Source organism: Dromiciops gliroides, chromosome 2 (assembly GCF_019393635.1).
Source record: "Dromiciops gliroides isolate mDroGli1 chromosome 2, mDroGli1.pri, whole genome shotgun sequence".
NCBI classification, from domain to species: Eukaryota; Metazoa; Chordata; class Mammalia; order Microbiotheria; family Microbiotheriidae; genus Dromiciops; species Dromiciops gliroides.
In genome coordinates this window covers 232,909,923-232,933,262 of record NC_057862.1, presented here as the reverse complement: position 1 = coordinate 232,933,262, position 23,340 = coordinate 232,909,923, and the positions used below count along the sequence as shown (strand labels likewise).

The 23,340-nt window shown below is 37.0% G+C and overlaps 1 protein-coding gene and 2 pseudogenes across 1 annotated transcript in view; 2 read left to right on the top strand and 1 right to left on the bottom strand.

The window, feature by feature from the left end:
• SPTLC2 (serine palmitoyltransferase long chain base subunit 2) overlaps nt 1–23,340 on the bottom strand; it is a 152,040-nt gene that overhangs the window by 110,987 nt on the left and 17,713 nt on the right. The window lies entirely within an intron of this gene.
• LOC122741769 lies at nt 43–2,793 on the top strand (annotated as a pseudogene).
• LOC122741759 lies at nt 3,961–12,130 on the top strand (annotated as a pseudogene).

The window sequence follows — 23,340 nt, the reverse complement described above, 5'->3', positions numbered from 1 at the left end:
CAGTGTCCTTTTGGCTGTAGGAGAGTTCCACTTCGTGTCGAAATGGGCAAGTTTATGAAAGCTGGGAAGGTGGTGCTGGTCCTGGCCAGGCGGTACTGCCGGTGCAAAACCGTCATTGTCAAGAACATTGATGATGAGACATCTGACAGGCCCTACAGCCATGCCTTGGTGGCAGGCATCCACTGCTACCCTTGAAAGGTGACCGCAGCAATCAGCAAAAAGAAGATTGCCAAGAGATTGAAAATCAAGTCCTTCATGAAAGTTTATAACTACAACCACCTCATGCCCACCAAATACTCTGTGGATATCCCATTGGACAAAACAGTTGTCAACAAGGATGTGTTCCATGAACCTGCACATAAGGCAAGAAAGGAGGCCAAGGTCAAGTTTAAGGAGAGGTACAAGACAGGCAAAAACAAGTGGTTCTTCCAGAAGCTACGGTTTTATAACTACTCTTGTTGGTCAATAAATAAAATGTTTATTAAAAATGAAAAACAAGCCTTGGTTTTTATAAAATGGAAAAAATTGGGTCCTGCAAAGTGTAGGCTAGTGACACTGATTCTTTTTTTTTTTAAATTAATAAAGTATTTTATTTTTTTCCATTACATGTAAAGATAGTTCTCAACTTTTTTTTATACAAGCTTTACAATTTCAGATTTTTCTCCCTCCCTCCCCTCCCTCCCCTAGACAGCAGGTAATCTGATATAGGTTTTATATATATATATATATATATATATATACACACACACACACACACATACACACACACACACATAATAACATTAATCCTATTTCTGCATTAGTCATGTTATAAGAGAAAAAAATCAGAGCAATGATGAAAAACCTCAAAATAGAAAAAACCAACAGCACCAAAACAAAAGAAATAGTATGGTTCATTCAGCATCTATACTCCGCAGTTCTTTTTTTTTTTCTTGGATTTGGAGATCCTCTTCCATCACGAGTTCCCTGGAACTCTTCTGTGCCATTGCATTGGTGAGAAGAATATAGTCCATCACAGTAGATCAACACTCAATATTGATGATACTGGTGACACTGATTCTTTTTTAATTTTTTTTTTTTTTTTGCAGGGCAATGGGGTTTAAGTGACTTGCCCAGGGTCACACAGCTAGTAAGTGTCTGAGGCTGGGTTTGAACTCAGGTCCTCCTGAATCCAAGGCTAGTGCCTTATCCATTGCGCCACCTAGCTGCCCCCGACACTGATTCTTAATGACATCATCATCATCGAAGCTGGTAAGAGAACATCTAGAAAAGGAGTAAGTGTTCACTAAGAGCTGACATGGATGGTTTCAAGAACATCTTGAGGGGCAGCTAGGTGGTGCAGTGGATAGAGTATTGGCCCTGGAGTCAGGAGGACCTGAGTTCAAATCCGGCCTCAGACACTTGACACTTACTAGCTGTGTGACCCTGGGCAAGTCACTTAACCCCAGTTGCCTCAAAAAAAAAAAAGAACATCTTGAAAGATGAACTTCATTTCCCTTTTTGACAGGGTTACTAGAATAGAAAAGCATTTATTAAAGTGTTTACTATTTGCCAAGAAATGAGCTAAGTAATGGGGATACTAAGGTAGTAAAACAAGTAGTTGCTGCTCACAAGGGTCTCATTTTAACTGGGAGAAATAACATATAGGAGACTTCAGCTGCAAAGAGGACAGAAAGGCCCTTAAAATGTAACATCAAAGGAAGACGGCAAGGACCAGGGGTCCTTAAAATCTAAGAGAGATAGTTAACATGATGAAGGTCTCTTCAAGTCTTGAACCATACCCACACCCACCCATCCTTGCAGCCAAGGACTTCATACTTATACTTCAAAAAACAAAACAACGAAACAAACAAAAACAGAGCAGAGAGGTCCATCTTCTTCCTCCCTGCCTCATCTCACACCATTCAGACAGCTTTCATAATCTTCTTCACTCTGGTCTCATATTAAGAGGTAGCCCTTTCTCCTTGCCAAGGCCAACCTCTCTGAGTGTGTTCTGGTTCCAACCCTTCCTGGTTCTGCATATCACCCTTACTATCATTCCCATTCTCTCTCGTCTTTAATTTCTCATTATCTACTAGCTGCATTCCTGCTGTTAACAGACATGTTTATGTCTCTCTAATCCCTTAAAAAAATAAACACTTCACTTAAACCTAGGCATCACCATTAACTATTGTTCTATATCCCTTCTCCCTTTAGTGACTAGTGAAAATCATCTGTCAGTTTCTCCATTTCTTCCCACTTCCCCCCCTTTAAAGAGTATTTTTCCAATTACATGTAAAGACAATTTTTAACATTCATTAAAAATTTTTTTTTTGAGTTCCAAATTTCCTCCCTCTCTCCATTCTCTCCCCCTAAGATGGTAAGCAATTTGATATGGGTTTAATGCATATTCATATGCGTGCATGCGTGCGTGCGTGCGTGCGTGCGTGCGTGTGTGTGTGTGTGTGTGTGTGTAAACTGACCCCTCCAAAGTTACCAGAGATCTCATAATTGCCAAATCTGCTGGCCATTTCTCGGTCTTCATCTTCCCAATCACCAAGTACACAGCCACAATCATCCTCCATCCCCTATTTTCTCATCTCATCCATCAATCCATTGCCAAATATTGTGGATTCTACCTTCTCAATATCTATTGGATGTATCTTTTTTCTCTCCACTATTATATCTACAGGCCTAGTTCAGGTTCTTCTTACAGCTTACTTGGACTACTACAATTCTGGTTCAGTCTATCAATCAGCATTTATTAAGGACCAACAATATATGCCAGGCACCCTGCACTGGACAGTCTTCTAAACTGGTCTCCCTGTCTAAGTCTTTCCCTATTCCAAACAATCCTCCACTTAGGTGCCAAGATAATTATTCTAAAGCTTAGATCCAATCATATCACTTCCCTGGTCAAGGAGCTCCAGTGACTTCCTATCACTTCTAGGATCAAATACTAACTCCTGTTTGGCATTTAGAGATTTTTACTACCTGGTCCCTTGCTACCTTTCCAGCTTTCATAAAGATTACTCCCCTTCACACACGCTACTTGGCAGTTCCTTGAACATAATTGTCCCTTTTCCATCTCAGTGCCTTGGTAATGGCTATCTCCATGTCTGAAAAATGTTATTCCCCATACCCTATCTCCTGTTTCCCTGGCTTTCCTACCACCTTCTACATGAGGCCTTTCCTGGTTGCTCTCCTGTACCCCCCCCCCCCCCGTGCTAATTCCTTCTCCTTTCAGATTACCTTCAGATACTCTAGATATATCTTATATATAACTAGATATTCATATATCCCTCCCTCTCCATTAGAATGTATGTACCTTGATAGCACATACATACATACAAACAAAAACAAATGTTGCAGGATTTCAGATGGACTTGAAGAAAAGGGAAGCAGCATTTTGTTTTGTTTTGTGGGGAAACGAGGGATAAGTAACTTGCCCAGGGTCACACAGCTAGTAAGTGTCAAGTATCTGAGGCTTAATTTGAACTCAGATCCTCCTGAATCCAGGACTAGTGCTTTATCCACTGCTCCACCTAGCTGCCCCAGCATTAAAAAAAAAAAATTATTGTGGGGCAATGAGGGTTAAGTGACTTGCTCAGGGTCACACAGCTAGTAAGTGTCAAGTGCCTGAGGTCAAATTTGAACTCAGGTCCTCCTGAATCCAAGGCTGGTGCTTTATCAGTGGATAGTTTTTAAAATGCTGGACTCCAACATTTAAAAAAATTGTTGTCTATTCATTCATTTGATCCTATTTTGTTAAGCTCTCAGTGTTCAGTTTTGTGTAAAAATTTTATTATTTGTTTATTCAGAAGATAATAAGCAAATAAATTTACATAATTAAGAAGCCAATTTCACATGAAAGTTTTAGTGAGTAGGTCCTAATCTGATACCTCACTGTTGCTTAGAAGTAATCTACATTCTCTTGAAGACCATGTTTACAGAATATAAGATCTTGTATTTTCTACCAGGATGAAAAGTTTGTGCATGTTATTGAATCACACTGAGTTTGCCATCTGTGGGTCTGTCTTCTGTGAGTCATGAAAGAAAATCATCACCAATAGCCTTAGTGATGACTATGGCAATCCATGAAACAAAGAAAAAAATATGAAACAGCTCTCAGTCCTCCTGTTTCTACAATGCAGAAGAATGCTAGAAAACAGAGCAGAGAGTACCAAGAATTGCCTAGTTTTTAAGTGTAGCTATACATTTGGTTCGGTTGTTGATAGTCTAAATATGATATCCTTGTCCAATGAGCAACAAATGAATATGTTACTAGAAGACCAAAATTCCATTAATTTTTACATTCTCAATATATACAAGCTTTAACACAGAAAAAGTTGTAGCAAAATAGGATGGGTAAAAGATTCTCCTAGGAAAGATAGACAGAAGGTAGCAGAATTGGTTGTACCATACATCCTAAGTCATCCTATAATGGCAGTGCTCATGACAAATGCAAAAAATAATAATAATAACCATAAAAATTCCAGCACATGCACCAAAATCCATTACAGACCTCAAAAAAAGCCTCCAAATTCTATCAATATATGCTCTAATACTTAATGACATCAGTGAAAAGATGGGAATAGGTGATGATAATGAGAAGTATTTGAAAATATGTATCAGGTATAAAGAATGAGAGACTTCAAAATCATATAGATTACACAGATGATTTATGTTTATATAATATAAATGTTTTATTCAAGAAAAAACACATTAGACATGGTATGCATCTAATAAAATCATAAAAACAAAAGACTTTATTTTAACAGACAAGAAATGACTTGTGATGGATGGCAGTCATGGGTAACATTGTGTTAAAATATAAACTCATCAGTAAAACCTCACAGAGAAATAAACTGAAAGATCATGAAAAGGTTATGATCACCTTTTAAAACAGAGAAGCAGTAAAGCCAAAAACTAGTTTTAAAAAGCTTAACAAGAAACCCAACTGAGCAAAGTCATCTTGAGGGCATTTGAGCATGAAAATGGAAAGAGGACAACAAAGAAAAGAAAAAACAGTAAAGCTATAAAAATATTTTTGTAATAAACCTCACCATTAAGGAAAGTGGAGCCACCACACTTAGATGATAATACCACAATCATGGAGGTGACTATAAAGGAGAAAGAAATGACACTAAAGAGAATAAAATGAGAAAAGTAAATGTATCCCCAAAAGATCACTGCTGGAGGAAACAATTTTAAAAGCATTGAGGGACTGGATCATAAGATAGCTAAAGAAGGGGAAAATACTAAAAGGATGGGAAAAAAATTTCAGGCCCAATTAAAACTAACAAAAACGGTGACTAAGATAAAGCACTGTCCCTGGATTCAGGAGTACCTGAGTTCAAATCTAGCCTCAGACACTTGACACTTACTAGCTGTGTGACCCTGGGCAAGTCACTTAACCCTCATTGCTCCAAAAAACCAAAACAAAACAAACAAACAAAACATCCTATAGATTTACTTTTCCTATCTATGAAATTTTCTAAAGAATAATCTACATAAAGAGCATCTTTAATTAGAGTCTTCGGAGGAAACAGACAAGAAATATTATACAGTAGACCACTATCACCTGAATGATTGAGAGACAGAAAGAATGCAAGGTCCCACTGTACCTATTATTTATTGATAATTTAAAAAGCATTTGATTTCATAGAGCAAAAATGTTTCATTAGAGGCTTTCCTCCAAAAAAGCATCTCCCCTTCATGCATAAAAATTATTAATGATTCCTTGAAAAACACAACAGAGACAACCTTGTACAATGACACTATAATTACAAATGATAACAAGGAAAGCTTACACTGAAGAGTCTCTTGGATGAGATTCAAAAACACTCGAAAGAGTTTGGCCTAACTATCTACATAAGAAAAACCAAGTAGATGAAAAATTTGTTGATACAGGCAGATTAATACAGATGAATGATGAATTGGTATCGACATTTTCAGAAAAGCAATCTGGAACAATGCTCTGAAAGTAAACAAACTGTGCCACAATACTATTAGACTTGTATCTCAGAGAGATCAAAGAAAGAAGAAAAGGAACCATATGTACAAAAAGATTCATAGCAACTCTTTTTGTAGTACCAAAGAGCTAGAAACTAGGGAGTAGCTATCAACTGGGGAACTGAATAAATTATGGCATATGAATGTAGTATTGAGTCATAAGAAATAATGAAAGGGAAGATTTCAGAGAACCCTGGGAAAACTTGCATGAATTGATACAGAGTGAAATAAGCAGAACCAGGAGAACAATTTATACAATAACAACAATGTAAAGAAAAACATCCTTAAAAGACTTCAGAACTCTGATCAATAATCAATAATAATACATTATATAATGATATGATCAAAAATAACAATAACTAACCTCAGTTCCTGAGTAATAATGATGAAGCATGCTGCCTACCTCTTGAGAAAGGGTTATAAGTCCAAGATGCAAAATGAAACATAGTATTTTTATATAAGGCCAATGTGGAGACATGTTTAGGTTGACTGTGCAAACTTGTTACAAGGTTTTTTGTTTTTCTTTCACATTAGGGATTGGTGGGAGAGAGAGTGGGGTTAAGTATAGGGTTCCCATTCCAAAATGAGATGAGAATAGAAGACCAGAAGGAATAATAAACAAGCTAAATGACTCTGAAAGTTACATGAATTTATTATATACTTAAAGAAAAGAAAGTTCTACATAGAGATTTTCAGTTTCATGTACAATGCTCTCCTTCTATTCTTTAGTATATATAGAAATAGTAATTTTATTTCATAGTAACCAGATTTTTTAAAAAAAATCCAACAAAAACCAAGAAATCAAATGAAGGTTTATTGGCCAAATTACAACATGGACTTGGATGGACAACATATAAAGCTTATCCATCAGAGAGAGAAAGTGTGTGTGTGTGTGTGTGTGTGTGTGTGTGTGTGTGTGTGTGTGTGTGTGTGTGTTTTGAACAAACCTTGTAAACAGACAATAAGTTGGGCTCCAACTTAAACAGGAGATAGCGAGTGTGCTGGACAATCTTCAGGAAAATGCAAAGCTCCCTGAATGGCCCCAAACTATCATCCTGATTTGGAACATCTGAATCACTAGAGGAAACATCTACATTGATGAGATCACAGATCCATTTGAGCATAAGAGCCAGCATCACCTAGGGGATAGAGAGACAGCATGGAGTCAGAAAGACCTGTCTTCCAGTCCTGCCTCTGACTCGGAGTGGCTGTGTGATCCTGGGTACAATACATAGCCTCTTAGTGCCCCCAGGCAACTCTCTCAAAGTCTGTTTCAGAATAACTGCAATGGTAGAGAATTTTATAAGCAACAGTTCCCAAAACCAATGAAATCATAGGCCTGAGCAAGAGAAAATGATTCAATTAAAACATTAAGATCTAATCCGTTAAAAAAAAAATCTAATCAGCATAGTCTTGTTTCATATAGAAAGAGCACATAAATAACCTTTATCAATAGCTTGCCTTCTCAATGGGGAGGAAGAAGAGGAAGGGTGGGAGAGAAATTGGAACTCAAAAATTGTAAAAAAAAAAAATGAAGGTTAAAAAATGTTTTTCCGTGTAATTAGGAAAAAAGAAAGTGTTAAAAGAAAAAAAGAAAGAACACATAAGTTACATGTACCTCTACCATATAAGAAGACAAGCATCACAAGAAAACTCCCAGTCAGTTCCAGAGGGAGGGGGAAAAAAGTTAGTAAGTGGAGCTAATATCTTTGTTCTGTCATAGGTGGTTTCATAAGCGATCTCAAATTTCTATTGTGTTGCCAGTGCTTACCACAGTTGTTGGCACATAGTAAATCTTTATCAATTATCTTCTATCCCACACCATAAAAAATGCAAAAACACAACATTTAAGAATTATTTCCTTTGCAAGTTTAATAAATGCATAGCAAATCAAGCATTTTAGGAAAAGGTAGTCACAATAACATTATTTTTATTTTATTATTTTATAAAATTATTTCAAATCTACAGTTAAATAATTTTTTTAATGTTATTGTGGTACAATTGTGCAGGTACAAACTATGCAATCATATGATTCTCATTAAGTTTCTGCTGATAATTCACATAATAATAATTCACAGAATTATACACAGATGCATAACTTTTATACAATGCTGGAATACTCTGGTATAAAAGCAGAGATGAAAGGAAATGAAACCCAATGGAAGAAAAAGAGAAAACTAAGACAGTAGTGAGCAACTGGAATTGGGTCTCTATGTATTGAAATAAAATTCAGTTCCTAATCTTGGAAGGAAAAGAACACCTCCTTGTTAGTTTTTTTGGAATTTTAATTGCTAAATATTAATCTATACCTTTGAATTAGTATCTTAGCCACTCTGAACCCCCCTCCCTTTTTGCTTAAAGAGAATTTACATTTGTGGGGTATTGCTTATTGTGAGAGGACAGTCAGTCAATCAAATAGTGACTGTACATTTCTAGCTATGCAATAGGAAAATATTGTAAAAATTTACTGACAGTGAAAGAAATGTGATTTCCTGATCTTTGGAGATTTGACAAACACCAATAACAAAAAAAGACACATGGGGCACCTAGGTGGCACAGTGCAGAGAGCACCGGCCCTGGATTCAGGAGGACCCGAGTTCAAATCCGGCCTCAGACACTTAACATTTACTGGCTGTGTAACCCCGGGCAAGTCACTTAACTCCAATTGCCTCACCAAAAAAACCCACAAAAAACCAAATACACATAAACCATCACTCTAAGAACACACATATAACCAAACACAATTCTACTGATGCATATAGTCAAATATTAAGGGGTTGTGAGGAAAAAAAAATTCCACAATGTTATTTGTCTAGAATAAAGCTTCTTAAACTGTGAGTCATGACCCCACGTAGGGTTGTGTAACTGGATTGTGGGGCTTATGAAAAATTTGGCAACAGTAAAAGGCTATGTATATCTATTTTACATACCTATACACCCAGGATCAAATAAAAATGTCTTGGGCAAAAAGGGGTCGTGAGTAGAAAAAGCTTAAGAAGCCCTGGTCTAGAAAATTATCTATAGTAAGTATTAAGCAGAGTTTTGTCAGAAAGGAGAAATATTTGGCCAGGAAAAAAAAAAAACAGACGGAGTGGGAAATCTAGTTGGGGATGACGACACTGAACAAATTCAAATCTGTTGGCCCAAAAAGGAATTTCATAGATGTAACTGTTTTTGAAACCTATTTGCAAAACTAGTCCATTTCTCCTGAAAAGCTAAAGCCCAATAATTTTCAGGTAGTGGGAAAATAAGGTTCTTCCATAGGATTTCCAACAGGATAAACTGGAAAGAACCAATAGATCTGAAGGTCTATGCATTGATAAGGCAGTGAAAATTGTGTTTTAAAAAGATGGTTACAGGGGGCAGCTAGGTGGCGCAGTGGATAGAGCACCCGCCCTGGAGTCAGGAGTACCTGAGTTCAAATTCGGCCTCAAGATACTTGACACGGAATAGCTGTGTGACCCTGGGCAAGTCACTTAACCCCAATTGCCTCACTAAAAAAAAAAAATTAAAATAAAATAAAATAAAAATAAAAAATGGTTACAGAATTGGAAAATGCAAATAGGTGCATATATCAAGGTAAATGAAAAGAAAAATTTCAATTAATTAAAAAAACTTTCAGTAAGTTTTACCAACTGTCTTAAACAGACTGTTTAATGCTGGCCTGAAGCTCCTTTTGCCTTTTTTTTTTTTTTTTTTGGCGGGGCAATGGGGGTCAAGTAACTTGCCCAGGGTCACACAGCTAGTAAGTGTCTGAGGCCGGATTTGAACTCAGGTACTCCTGAATCCAGGGCCAATGCTCTATCCATTGCGACACCTAGTCGCCCCCTCCTTTTGCTTTTAAAACTACTCCCACTCAACTGAATATATCAGTATCAAGCCAGGCAATTTGCAGAGGCCCAGCAATCTCTAGTTAACTGAAGTGTAGCAGATTTATGTTTCAGGAATGTTATGGGTGGAACTCTTTACAAGATATCAATGCTGATTTGAGACACACCCAAACTAGCACTACCAACTAAATTAATACAGTTGGTCTATTAAGGAAGAAACCATTAATTGGTTTTAAAGATTTTGAGACTCAGGTCAAGCCTCCTGTAATTTAAGGATACATATATATGAATAAAAAGAAATGAAATCAAGTGTGTGGTTAAGTAGTTTCATTACTGTCATTTCTCATAGCAGTAGGCAATTTTTAAAAGAAACTTTAAAAAAGAAGTAGTCTCCCAAAGGATCAGCTAGTCCTAAACCAAATCAGCATTCAATAAAAGTGAAAGTGATAGTATATGTACATACAATTCAATTGAGTAAGAAGCTCTCTCAATCAGGATCTTAGGGTCACAGGATTTACAGTTGGGAAAGATTTTAAAATCTCTAGTCTAAAGAACACATTTTACAGATGATAAAACTTGGGTCCAAAAAGAATTGACCAAGGTCACAAGGACAGTAAACAGCAAAAGTGGAATCTGAACCCAGATCCTCTGACTCCAAACTCAGTGTTCTTCCCACTATTTCATGTTGACTTTGCTTAGAGAAACAAAGTAAAATATTCAGAAAACCAAATGCCTTTTCACCCCCTTGAAGAACCACTTGTGGTTAAAAATGAAATCAGGAGGGTTTCTGGCCAAAAGGCATGGCAAATCGTGTTTTTAAATAGACACAAAAATCCAGTCATGGATGAGCAAGTTTTTCAGACCTATAGTGCCCAATGAATGTTAATGGGAGGGGGCAGCCAGATGGATAGAGCACTGGCCGTGGATTCAGGAGGACCTGAGTTCAAGTCTGGCCTCAGACACTTGACACTTGCTAGCTGTGTGACCCTGGGCAAGTCACTTAACCCTCACTGCCCCGCAAAAAAAAAAATAAATAAATAAGTAAATGAATCTTAATGGGAGTTGAAGCTATTTAAAATTTAATAATCTTCAAGTGCTCTTGCCACTATCCAAAATACCTAACACTGGGGCAGCTAGGTGGCAGTGGATAGAGCACCGGCCCTGGAGTCAGGAGGACCTGAGTTCAAATCCGGCCTCAGACACTTAACACTTACTAGCTGTGTGACCCTGGACAAGTCACTTAACCCCAATTGCCTCACTAAAAAAAAATAATAATAAAATAAAAAAAAAAACAAAATACCTAACACTGTACAGTACTTTACAGTATACAAGATGTGGGATGGAATTAGGGTCAAATTGATTGTGAGTTGTCCCAAAAGAATTAAAAGACTCAGTGACTCAGTTTCCCAAGTTTTACTGAAAGACTGTTGAACGGCGGGCAGACTGACTGCGAACATGCAGAGCTACTTCCCCTGCGTGGCCATGGAGGACTGGGGCAGGCTCCGCGGGCTGTGCTGCTGTGGGTTGGGGAAAGCCAAGGGGACAGCCGTGCTGCGCAGGTCAAGACAGCTGAGGAGCCCGCAGGGCACCATCGCCCCAGCCCCCAACGGCAAGTGCCACTTCTACACTGGAGGTCAAGTGTACCCGGGAGGAGGCAGCCCTTGTGCCGGTCTTGGACCATTCCCTGCACCTCAGCAAGGCCAAGATTTCTAAGTCAGCACCTTATTAGTAAGGAACAGCTGTGATAAATGGAGAATTTAAGGAACTAAAATTAACTGATTATCCAGGAAAATATTTGGTTTGCTTCTATCCACTTGACTTCATTTTTGTGTGTCCTACTGAAATTGTCGCTTTTGGTGACAGAATTGAAGAATTCAAAGCTATAAATACTGAAGTGATTGCATGCTCTGTTGATTCACAGTTTACCCATTTAGCATGGATTAATACCCCTCTGAAACAAGGAGGCCTCAGACCAATGAAAATTCCACTTCTTTCTGATTTGAAACACCAGATTTCTAAGGATTATGGAGTTTATCTGGAGGACTCTGGTCATACTCTTAGAGGTCTTTTCATTATTGATGACAAAGGAATCCTAGGACAGATTACAATGAATGACCTTCCTGTTGGCACATCAGTCGATGAAACACTGTTTAGTCCAAGCTTTCCAGTATACTGACAAACACGGACAAGTCTGCCCTGCTGGTTGGAAACCTGGTAGTGAAACAATAATTCCAGATCCAGCTGGAAAACTGAAGTATTTCGATAAACAGAATTGAAATGTTTGCTCAGGTCATGTCTAGTTCAAAGGTTACAAATACAATTTTGGTGGTTTTGATACTAAAAAAAAAAGACTGTTGACTACAGGGAGAGAACCAAAAGGAATATAGAAAGGTATCTCTCAAATAAAGAAAGATAGAAAGTTATATTTATTGTATGAATAAATTGATTATCAGTCTCATTATGATAATCTCCACCTTAGGGAGTTACAGGGGAGGGCTTATCCTAATTTAGAGTTCCTGGGGTCCTAAGCCAACTCCCAAAGCGGGTACCTTTTTCTGTGGAAGTGTGTTTTGGGAGTTAACATGGCATAAAGTGAATTTGGGGACAAATTTGGCCTTTTCTGCGCACGTCTCTTTCTGATTCCCATGGCTAGTTTCAAAATATCTTCATTTTTCATTTATTCCTAGTTTGAGTTTCTATAGCCTGTCAATGTATCATTGTTATAGTCTAAGGTCTACATGGCCTGCCTCCCTCTGTTCCCGTTATGGGTACTGATTTATGCGGATAAGAGAACTTAGCATCCTGACTTGTAAGGTATCCATTAACTGGGGTCTGAATCCCTCTTGGAGCTCATATCTGAATTAGAGCTTGGGTCTTAGGTTTTTTGCCTCCTACATCATACAGAGCACTTTCATATGCAGTATCTTATTTAATTCCCATAAGCAGTAGTCCAAGTAATAATACTAATTATTTATTTAAAACCAAAAAAACAAGGAAATTACATTTGCAAAATGTTAAGTGACTTGCCCAAGGCCACTCCACTCAGTTTCAAATGGATGATCACCAAAATACAGAAAAGGGACACCACACATATTATATTCATTATCAAAAGAATTTATGAGAATTAAAGTTATTCAAATGCTTTTTCTCAATATCAAAAAGAAAAAATCTCTGAGTAAGCCTGATTTCATTAATCGTTTAGGCAAATTTCTTGAGATTATCAAGAAAAACAGACTAAAGTCAACCTTGGCATCACATTTTTCCAAATGAAAAAACAAGATCAATATTAATATTTGTAAACATTTGGCAGTGACAAGAGAATGTTAGATTGTTGCTGAAATATAATTTATGGGAAGAATCCCTTAGAGAATCTTAAGAGATATATCTTAAGGAATAAGAGAAGAATATAAACTCTTTAAAAGCAGACTTTTTTACAAAGACTTTTTTATCCTCGTAACTCTGCCTAGCAAAGCACCCCGCACATATAATAGGCTCTTTAAAAATGTTGAACTGAAGATTTCAGAATTCCTGAAGATTGAAGTAAATTCCTTTGACATACTCAGTTTGTGTGTTTATAATACTTCAAATAACAGCAAATCAAATCAAAGCAAGAAAATATTTTTTAAAAAATATATAAAAAGCATTATTTAAAAATGTTTAATTACAAATGGTCTAAGCTTGTACAGAGTCAGCATAGTGGGCAGAATAAATCACAAAGGACACCTATGTTTAATTTCTAGGAGTGGAACTCCTAGGCAAGTCACTTAAAAGTCTCCATATCTCAGTTTTCCTCATCTGTGAACTGAGGACAATAATATATATAACTGCTTACCTTGAAAGTTGCAGTAAGGAATTACATTGTTACATGCTCTAAGATCTGTGATTAAGTAATCATTTTCATAACATGTCAAAAGCCACATCTATAAAACAGACAATAGCTAAAAGTAGTTTCCTTCCAAAAAGGAAAATGGGCAAAGATAGTTTGGAGAACTTATTACATTTTTCTCATTTAAGCAAGACAAATTAAGATAAAATAACATTTGATATTTATTTGATCCTTTATAGCTTACAAAGCACTTTCACACATATATTATTTTATTTTACCCTTGAAATGACAATTTGGTAAAAGGAAAAAAATGAAATGGAATCATAAAGGATATTTATTCACAAATTCCAAGAAGGTACAGATGAGTACTGCAATCCTTTCTCAGATATATACATATATGTGTATGCACACACACATATATATAAATATATAAAATTACTTTATGAACTTTATGAAGAAATGTTCTTTACTTAACAGTATTAAAAATCCCATTTGTGGGTATACAAAGGGAAATAAAGATAAAATAAAGATGAAAATTACCAGAGTGGGAAGCAAAGACTTCTTTTACTGTGGGTAAATATTATCACTAGTTTTTTTTTTCTTAATATTAAGGGGAGAAGAGAGAAAGAGACAGAGAGAGAAGGAGCAGACTGGACCCCCACCCCTAACACATTAACTAGCTGTATGACCTTGGGCAAGTCACTAGACCTCTCAGAGCCTCCAGCAGCTCTGATCAAAAATTGCAGAGCATTTGCCAATCTGCATTGGTAGAGGAAGTTTCCTCATAAGCAGATAACTATACCAAAAAAATCACAGGTCCATGTATATAAATACACCCACACATACTTCATGCCACCTAACCCCCCCACCCACAACCCACAACCATATATATTTATGGTAAAAGCATAATGATAATATGCTGAAATGTTATTCCCCTGTGGAAGAGGGCATTAAATCATTAAAGTTTATCTGGAGAAGTAGGTGGAAATGGGAAAGTGTAGCTATCATCTAAGTTCTACAATTATTGGGAAACCAAATGGGAAGTATAAACTTACATAAAGTACCTATTATGTGCAGCTAAGTGGCAAAGTAGACTCCTCTTCCTGAGTTCTAATCCAGCTTGACACTTACTAGCTGTGTGATCCTGCGCAAGTCACTTAAACCTTGTCTGCCTCAATTTCCTCATCTGTAAAATGAGCTAGAGAAGGAAATGGCAAACCACTCCAGTGTTCGTGCCAAGAAAATCTCAAATGGCGTCATGAGAGTCAGATACAACTGAAAAACAATTCAAGAAAGAATAATACGTGTAAAGCATTATGCTATGTGTTGGGGAATTTATAAATAAAGAGAACATTAAACCCAGCCATCAAGAATCCTATGTTCTGGGGACAGCTAGGTGGCGCAGTAGATAGAGCACCGATCCTGGAGTCAGGAGTACCTGAGTTCAAATCCGGCCTCAGACACTTAACACTTACTATCTGTGTGACCCTGGGCAAGTCACTTAAAAAAAAAAAAAAGAAAAAAGAATCCTATGTTCTAAAAAAAAAAAAAAGAAAAAGAAAAGAAAAATCCTATGTTCTACAGTAACGGCAACATTGTGTGATGATCAACTGCGATAGAATTAGCTCTTCTCAACAGTACAATGATCCAAGACAATTCCAAAGGACTCATGATGGAAAATGCTCTCCACATCCAGAAAAAAGAACTGTGGAATCTGAATGCAGATTGAACCATACTGTTTCTACTGGTTTTTGAGGTTTTTCCCTTTCTGATTCCTCCTTCACAACATGACTAATGCAGAAATATGTTTAATGTGATTGTACATATATAACCTATATCAGATTGCTTTCTGTCTTGGTGACAGAGGAGGGTGGGAGAAAAATGTGGAACTCAAAATCTTACAAAAAACAAATGTTGAAAACTATATGTGTAACGGGAAAATAATACTTTTATAATTAAAAAAAAAATCCTGTGTTCTAGTGGGAGGTGGGAGAAGAAGGTAAGTAGATAAACAAATATGATACCAGAGAGAAATGCAAAGAGACGCAGGCAAAGTTCTGAGAGAAATTTGAGGAAGGAGAGATTACCTTCACCTGGAAGTGGGAGACAGAATACTTAAGTCAGTCTATCCAGAAGCACTTATTAAGAAACTAAGAGGTACATGGCACTGATTAGGCATTAGTGATTCAAAGATAAAACATTCTCTTGCAGTCCTTAAGGAGCTTATATTCTCTCACAAAAAACAACATACATTAAGTCCATATAAATACACGGTAATTTCTGGGTAGTAGGAGAAGGCACTAGTAGCAAGGGAGAATCAGTAAAGGCCACATGTAGAAGATAGTGGTAGAGCTCAACTTTGAAACAAGCCAGAGATTCTAAGAGGCAGAGGATGAGGAAAAGCATTCTGTGCACAGGGAAGCCATTTGAAGTGACAGAAAAGGGAGATGGAACATTGTGTACAAAGAACAATAAGTAAACCAGTTTGGACTAACCATCGAGTGTGTGAAGGGGAGTAAGCATAATAAATGCAGAAAGGTGGTCTGGAGCCAGACTGTGAAGAGCTTTAACTATCAAAGAAAGGAGTTTGCAATTTATCTTAGAGGCAATAGGGAACCACTGAAGCTTTTTGAGCAGAGGAGTAACATGGTAAGTTCTATGCTTTAGGAATATCAGCCATGTAAATATTAGATTGGACTGGATATGGAGATAATTAGTAGGCAACTGAAATGATGAGGGCCTGAACTAGATTAGAAGTTTTTTGGGTGGAGAGGTGATACAGAGATGGTATGGAGATAAAATCAACAAGGTTTGGCAAATGATTGGAAGGTGATGTGGAGAAAAGGAAAAGCAAGAAATATAGGATGACTCCAAGGTTGAGAACCTGAGTGGTGAACAAAAGGATGATGGTGCCCTCAATAGGAATAGGAAAGTTAGAAAGAGAAGTAGGTTTGGGAGAGAAAAGGAAAAGAGTTCAGTTTGGACATACAAGTTTTGAGATGTCTATGTGACATGTTGTGGGAAACACTCAAGAGGCAGGTGGTTGTGGAGGACTGTAGCTCAAGAAAGACAGTAGGGCTGGAGAGATAGACCTGGGAGTCTTCTGCACAGAGATAACTAAATATGTGGGAAATGATGAGATAAGAGAAAAAGGAGCTTTAGGGTATATCCATAATTAAGGAATGGGGCCAGAGCCAGACAAGGGAAGTAAGGAAAGATAAGAGAACTAAGTTTTCTCAGCAAAGGCAATACATAGAGACTGTGGTTACTTTAGCATTAGTTTCCCATTTTCTGTAAACTTGTCAATTCTATAGTTGTATTTTACTTTTCTCTTAATCAGCTAAAGTTCATTATGAAAAATTGCAACCTTGTCTAGGAGAATAAGCCTGTCTATACAAAGACCAAGAGAACCAGAGTACCACAGTACCCTAAAATGTCAAGTGTGAGGGGCAGCTAGGTGGTGCAGTGGATAAAGCGCCGGCCCTGGATTCAGGAGTACCTGAGTTCAAATCTGGCCTCAGACACTTGACACTTACTAGCTGTATGACCCTGGGCAAGTCACTTAACCCCCATTGCCCCACAAAAACAAACAAACAAAAAAATGTCAACTGTGGCAGCAATGCCAATGGTGGGAGATATGAGTTAAATTACCGGGTATTAGGAAAAACAAAACAAAACAAAAAACCAGTTGCAATATAGGACATTCTAGCACAGAGAGTAAATGTAAAAAATAATTATACAAATGCAGAGTACTCAGGAGTCACCTACCTACAGGTTTAGACTAAGCAAACATTCTCCTCTGTTCTGGGTTAGAAGAGGCTGTGGCGGTACAAACAACTCCTTAAATATAATACTTTCCAGTGTTATATTTTCCAACTCCCTTTGGTATTCAAAATGGAGACTGGTTCCATGCCCTTGCACTGAGAGGAATGAAAATTATTTCATAGTGGCATAATCTATTGAAATGCCCCCTTCAAAATCATTTCTGCTGAAATAATCTTTTGCTGGAATCTTATTAAAATGATCCAGCCTCTCACCACAACATACCACACAGAGTACAGAGAACAGTTTATACCTCTGTAGTAGACACACAAAGCATGCTAAGCTCACAAATATCTACTTCTAAAAAATTTCTTCCATTAGGCAGGGATATTTTTTTTGAAGAGTGCAAGAATCACACTTGTCTATGTAAATAATTTAATTTCTTATATAAGTATCCTAGAGATTGGGAAGATATGCTACCTAGGGTACAACACAAAGTGGGTCAAGATGAAGGATACTTTTAAATACTACTTTTTACAGATGCACATATTTTTAATGCAAGAAATGCAATTCAGGGGCAGCTAGGTGGCACAATGGATAGAGCACCGGCCCTGGAGTCAGGAGTACCTGGGTTCAAATCTGGCCTCAGACACTTAACACTTACTAGCTGTGTGTCTCTGGGCAAGTCACTTAACCCCAACTGCCTCACTAAAAAAAAAAAGAAATGCAATTCTCCATAGCATATAAGTTTTTATTTTGTCATGGTTATCAAATGTATGGCAGTAAAGATTCAGAGAAACTTGGGCAATGTTGTATGAACTGATATAGAGCAACACAAGCAGAGCAAAGAGAACAAGTTACACAATGATCATCATAATAAAGGAAAATAACAATAAAAAGACCTTTAAATCAATCTTGACTTCAGAGGACTGACAGTAAAGTCTGCTTCTTCCTCTCAGAAGATACTATACTATAAGAATGATGCACATGTTACCAGATAACATGGATGGATTAATTTGTTTTGCTTAGTTGTACTTCTGTTACAAAGAAGAGCTCTACTGGTGGGTATACATGGAGGAGTCACTAGGACAACAGCAATTTTTGTTAAAAAGCATCAATAAAACATTTAAATAAAATAGGAAGCAGTAATTACTAAAAATTAAGATATGTAACGATTGGAAGTGATGTTTGCTGGTGGGAGGAAGAAGGGGGAGCCTGGCGCTCTGTTGCTCTTTCCCGAGGACTCCAGCGAAGAAGGGAGCTAGAAATGCACTCTCCTTTTAATAGATAGATGAATGTAGGCCTTTTCTTTTCTCTTTACCAAATTCTTATTCTCCTTAATAAATGCTTAAAAGTCTAACTCTTGCTAAAGCTTATAATTTATTGGCGACCACTCATTAGATATTTTAGACAGACTAGCTAGAATTTTAGCCTTGAAAGACTAAAAAATCATGCTAGAGTCACCTTATTTCATTTTTTCTGATAGTTACTAGACTTGCAGTCAGGTAAATAATATGGGTTTGTTAGTGTATTTTAATAAGGTATCTGACTATTTCATGGGACATTTTGGACTAGATGGAAAAAATATAGACTGAAGAACAGTAAATAGATTTATAACGTTAAATGATTGTTACAAAAATGAAGGAATATATCTACTGATATAACACTTGTACTCCAATGTCCTTTTTTTCTGTACATTTTAATCAATGACAGTGAAAATATACAAAGCATGTCTATCAAAAGTTCCAAAGATATCAAGTTGAAAGGGTTAACTAATATGGCATATAATAAGCAGAATCCAAAAAGGTCTTAGCATTTTAAGAGAATGGACTCTTAATATTATGGACTTCAATAAGAATAATTGTACAATCTAACCCTTTGGTTAAAAAAAATCAATTGGCCAAGTACAGAATAGGCAGTTCATTTGGGAAAAGACTCAGGGCTTTGACTTCACGCTCAATAAACCAGTGTGAAATGATTGCCAAAAGAGCTAATTCTAAGTGTGAATTAATAGAAGCGTCAAGATAACATTGCTGGGGCAGCTAGGTGGCGCAGTGGATAGAGCATTGGCCCTGGAGTCAGGAGGACCTGAGTTCAAATCCAGCCTCAGACACTTAACACTTACTAGCTGTGTGACCCTGGGCAAGTCACTTAACCCCAATTGCCTCACTTAAAAAAAAAAAAAAGATAACATTGCTGCTGCCTTCTGGCTTAGTCAGAAACATCTAAATTGTATTTAGTTCTAGTCAACAACTTGTATTAGGGTCAACTTTTAAGCAAAGACTGGGAGGGATGGGGCAGAAAACATGATAGCTAACTTCTAGTATTTAAAAAGCTGTCATGTGGCAGAAATACTAGATGTGTTTTGAGTGTTCCCAGAGGTCAGGAGTAGTAGGTGATGTAGCCTTGATGTGAGGAAAACTTCCAAATAATTAATGCTTTCCAAAATTGGAACGGGCTGCCTTGAGAGTTAATATGTTCTTCACTAGAGACCTTCATTTAAAGATTGGCTGACCATTCTTTGGGCATATTGCAGAAATGAGTTCTGTCCAGGTGCAGGTTGAACTAAATGGTTTCTGTGATACCTTTCGATTCTTTTTTTTTTTTTGCAATGAGGGTTAAGTGACTTGCCCAGGGTCACCCAGTAAGTAACTGTCAAGTGTCTGAGGCTGGATTTGAATTCAGGCCCTCCTGAATCCAGAGCCAGTGCTTTATCCGCTGCGCCACCTAGCTGCCTCCATGCCTTTCAGTTCTTAAGATCAACTCACAGGTATTAGGATGAAGCCATTCCATAGGTCTTTGTATTGAACACTTTCAAGTCCTTTTTGCTGCTTTGACTAAAGAAAATGCTTAGCAGTACCAAATAAGTCAATAATGTCTGAAACAAAAGGCTTTTTCATAGAACATATACCATATCCATTCAATGAATATGTTTATGACCTTGTGCTTAAAGGCTTTACTAAGCAATTTATATACTAAGTATTCCCCAAAGTTTTAATGATGTTTCCAAAAGGCAAGTCCCAATCCTAGAACTGATATATTAAAAGTCACTGGTACAAGGCTTAAGAAATCTTATGTAGTACTTTCAGGGCTCTATAGAGAAGTACACCTAATTCTTCATGCTCATGCATGTTTTCCTTTTACCAACATAACTCAAAGGAACAGATGCATTACAACCAATAGTGCAGATCTATCTGAACAGTGTTCAAACTTCTAGGCTTCCTTCAAACTTGTTCCAGCTTAGCATTGACCCATTGTTGAATAGAACAAGGGAGGTACAACCAGCCTCCACTGATTTTGCTCACCTCCTATACAGTGTAGTGAAGGGCCTTTTGACAAATGCATTCAGCATGCCCTGCAAACTTTCCCTCAAGATCCATTCTCATCTTCAGTTACCCAAATCTAAATACTATATTGAGGCTTGGGATCTTAAAGTAAAAGGCTATGTAAGTATTCCTTGCTTTTTCTTTTTTTAACAGCTGAAAATCAACTCATTTTTTTCAGAGCTAATTCCAAAACCAAAGTGTCAAGCTAAGTCACAGGAGACTCTCCAGGGTAGGATGACAATCACTGCTGAGAGGTTTGGCTATTTGCACAATCCAAAGCCAAATAATAATCAGTTATATTATTAAGCTCAGAACATTAGCTTCTCAGTTATTAATTTTATAATTTCATTTGAGCTACTATATTAAAAATTTTAATGTAAACATTAAAATACAAAGTAGTTATTTGAAAAGAAACTGAATCATTAAGGAACATTTCTATACATAAAGATTCCGAGGGGGTTGTTAAAATATGCTACATTTTAGTTACTTTGTTTTGGAGTTCAGGATAAAATACAGCACTTCCCATGGGACAGCTCCCAGATACACCACCAGCACCATCACTGTCTTAGCACATCCTTTTCCCCCACCCCCAATTCCTCCTTTTCAGCTAATTTGCTGCTGCTGCCAACCACCAGGGAAGTACAAAAAAGGGCTGGAGGTGGGGATGGGGGGAGATGAAGAAAAGAGAGTTCAAGTTACCTTTGTTTAAAGACTGGTAAATCAAGGTACAAACTAACCAACTTCCACCAGGCCATCAATAGTTTAAGCCATCAATGAAAATGTTTCAAAAGACAGATATTGGTGAAAAATAAAGACAAGTTTTAGCTTCTCGTTTCAATTCACCTCTGATTTTTAATAATTTAAGTTATTCAGCTTTGAGAGATATATATTTATATATTTAAATCAACTGGACACCTGTCACAGAAACAGCCTTGTATATTGTGCTGGACTTGTCATCAGGAAAACCTGAGTTTGAATTCCACTTTTGATACATTAGCTGTGTGACTGAGCAAATCACACCTTCCCTAAGGTTCAGTTACCTCATCTGTAAAAAAAGAACATGTCTGCTTCACAGGGATCTTGTGAGGTTCAAATCAGATGATTTATGTGAAGCAATCTGCACTAACAAAGTCAGTTATTATCAAACCTGATCCAATAAAATCTTTAGTCTTACTAAAAGTAACCACAACTGAATTTCCATATTTAAATTTATAATTCTAGAGGCAGCTAGGTGGCACAGTGGGTAAAGCACCAGCCCTGGATTCAGGAGTACCTGAGTTCAAATCCGGCCTCAGACACTTGACTAGCTGTATGACCCTGGGTGGGCAAGTCACTTAACCCCCACTGCCCCGCAAAAAAAAAAAAATTTATAATCCTACGAATGGGTTGTGAATGAATTTAAATAATATCCCAACGTCATTTTAAGAGATGAATAGAGAAAAGGGGTACCTTTTTTGATAGATAATAAAAGAGAAATTTGATCACCAATAATCTAAATTCCAAGGTTCTCAGTAACTTAAATTAATACGATTCTTAATTATCCTTTCTTTTATAGTCAGATTTGGTTATTTTCTTAATAGCTTCTCCTACCTCCTCTTTTGAATTTATTATTCATTTCAAGGAATGGCTCTCTGGTAGGGAAGGGAATGAGAGATGATTGACATATTGGAAAATTAAGAGTGATAAAAAGTATATTAATACTTTTTTTAAACTTAACATTAGGTTTTAAATAGAACAAGGTCTTATCCAGGAAGAACAATGAATACAAGAATTCTATGTATCAGAAGTGTACAGTTTTAGTCCACAATTTAACTTTTTGTTCATCTACCTATTTCCAACAAACTTATAACTGTTAATTAATTAACAGTATCCTTCCCATAAGTATTCACACTACTAAATTCTACTGTTTTCCCAATCACACAGCATATAAATTAACAAAATTGCTTCAAGGAAAATAATCAGAAATGCTTGTATATTCAAAGTAGCAATGATTTAATACCACACTACACAGACAAGTAGGGAACTAGTTTTTTCAAACAAGTTATATCACAGATAATCACAGAATCTTATCAGTAAGAACATCAAATCCCATTGGGTGATACTGGTTGAATAGAAGCTTTCCTCCCCTATCCATATTGCTATTTTTTCCTAGGAAATTGCCCAAGCTGAAAATTGATCAAAGGACACAATTGGAATTTCTCAAGCAGGGTCTTAAAGGGGAAAAAAACCACATGCAGTACTTTTTGTCACTTTAAAGAAGTCTTCAGAAGATCTATCCACACTCGTGTATAAAATAACTAATTGCACATGACAAAATGTACAAACCAATTAAAATCTCTATGGAGATGGGATAAACCAATAGATAACAAAGGCATAGGCTGAAACCATCTGCTGTAGTTCACCCATTCTCAATTATCTTTAATAAAGTATGGTGATCACCAGATCTTATGTCGTAAATCTCACTGGGCATGAATGGCGTCATGCTCTGGGGCTGTGCATACCTTTTGACCCAGCAAAACCACTGCTAGCTAGGTCTGTATCCCAAAGAGATCACTAAAAAGGGGAAATGGGGACAGCTAGGTGGCACAGTGGATAGAGCACA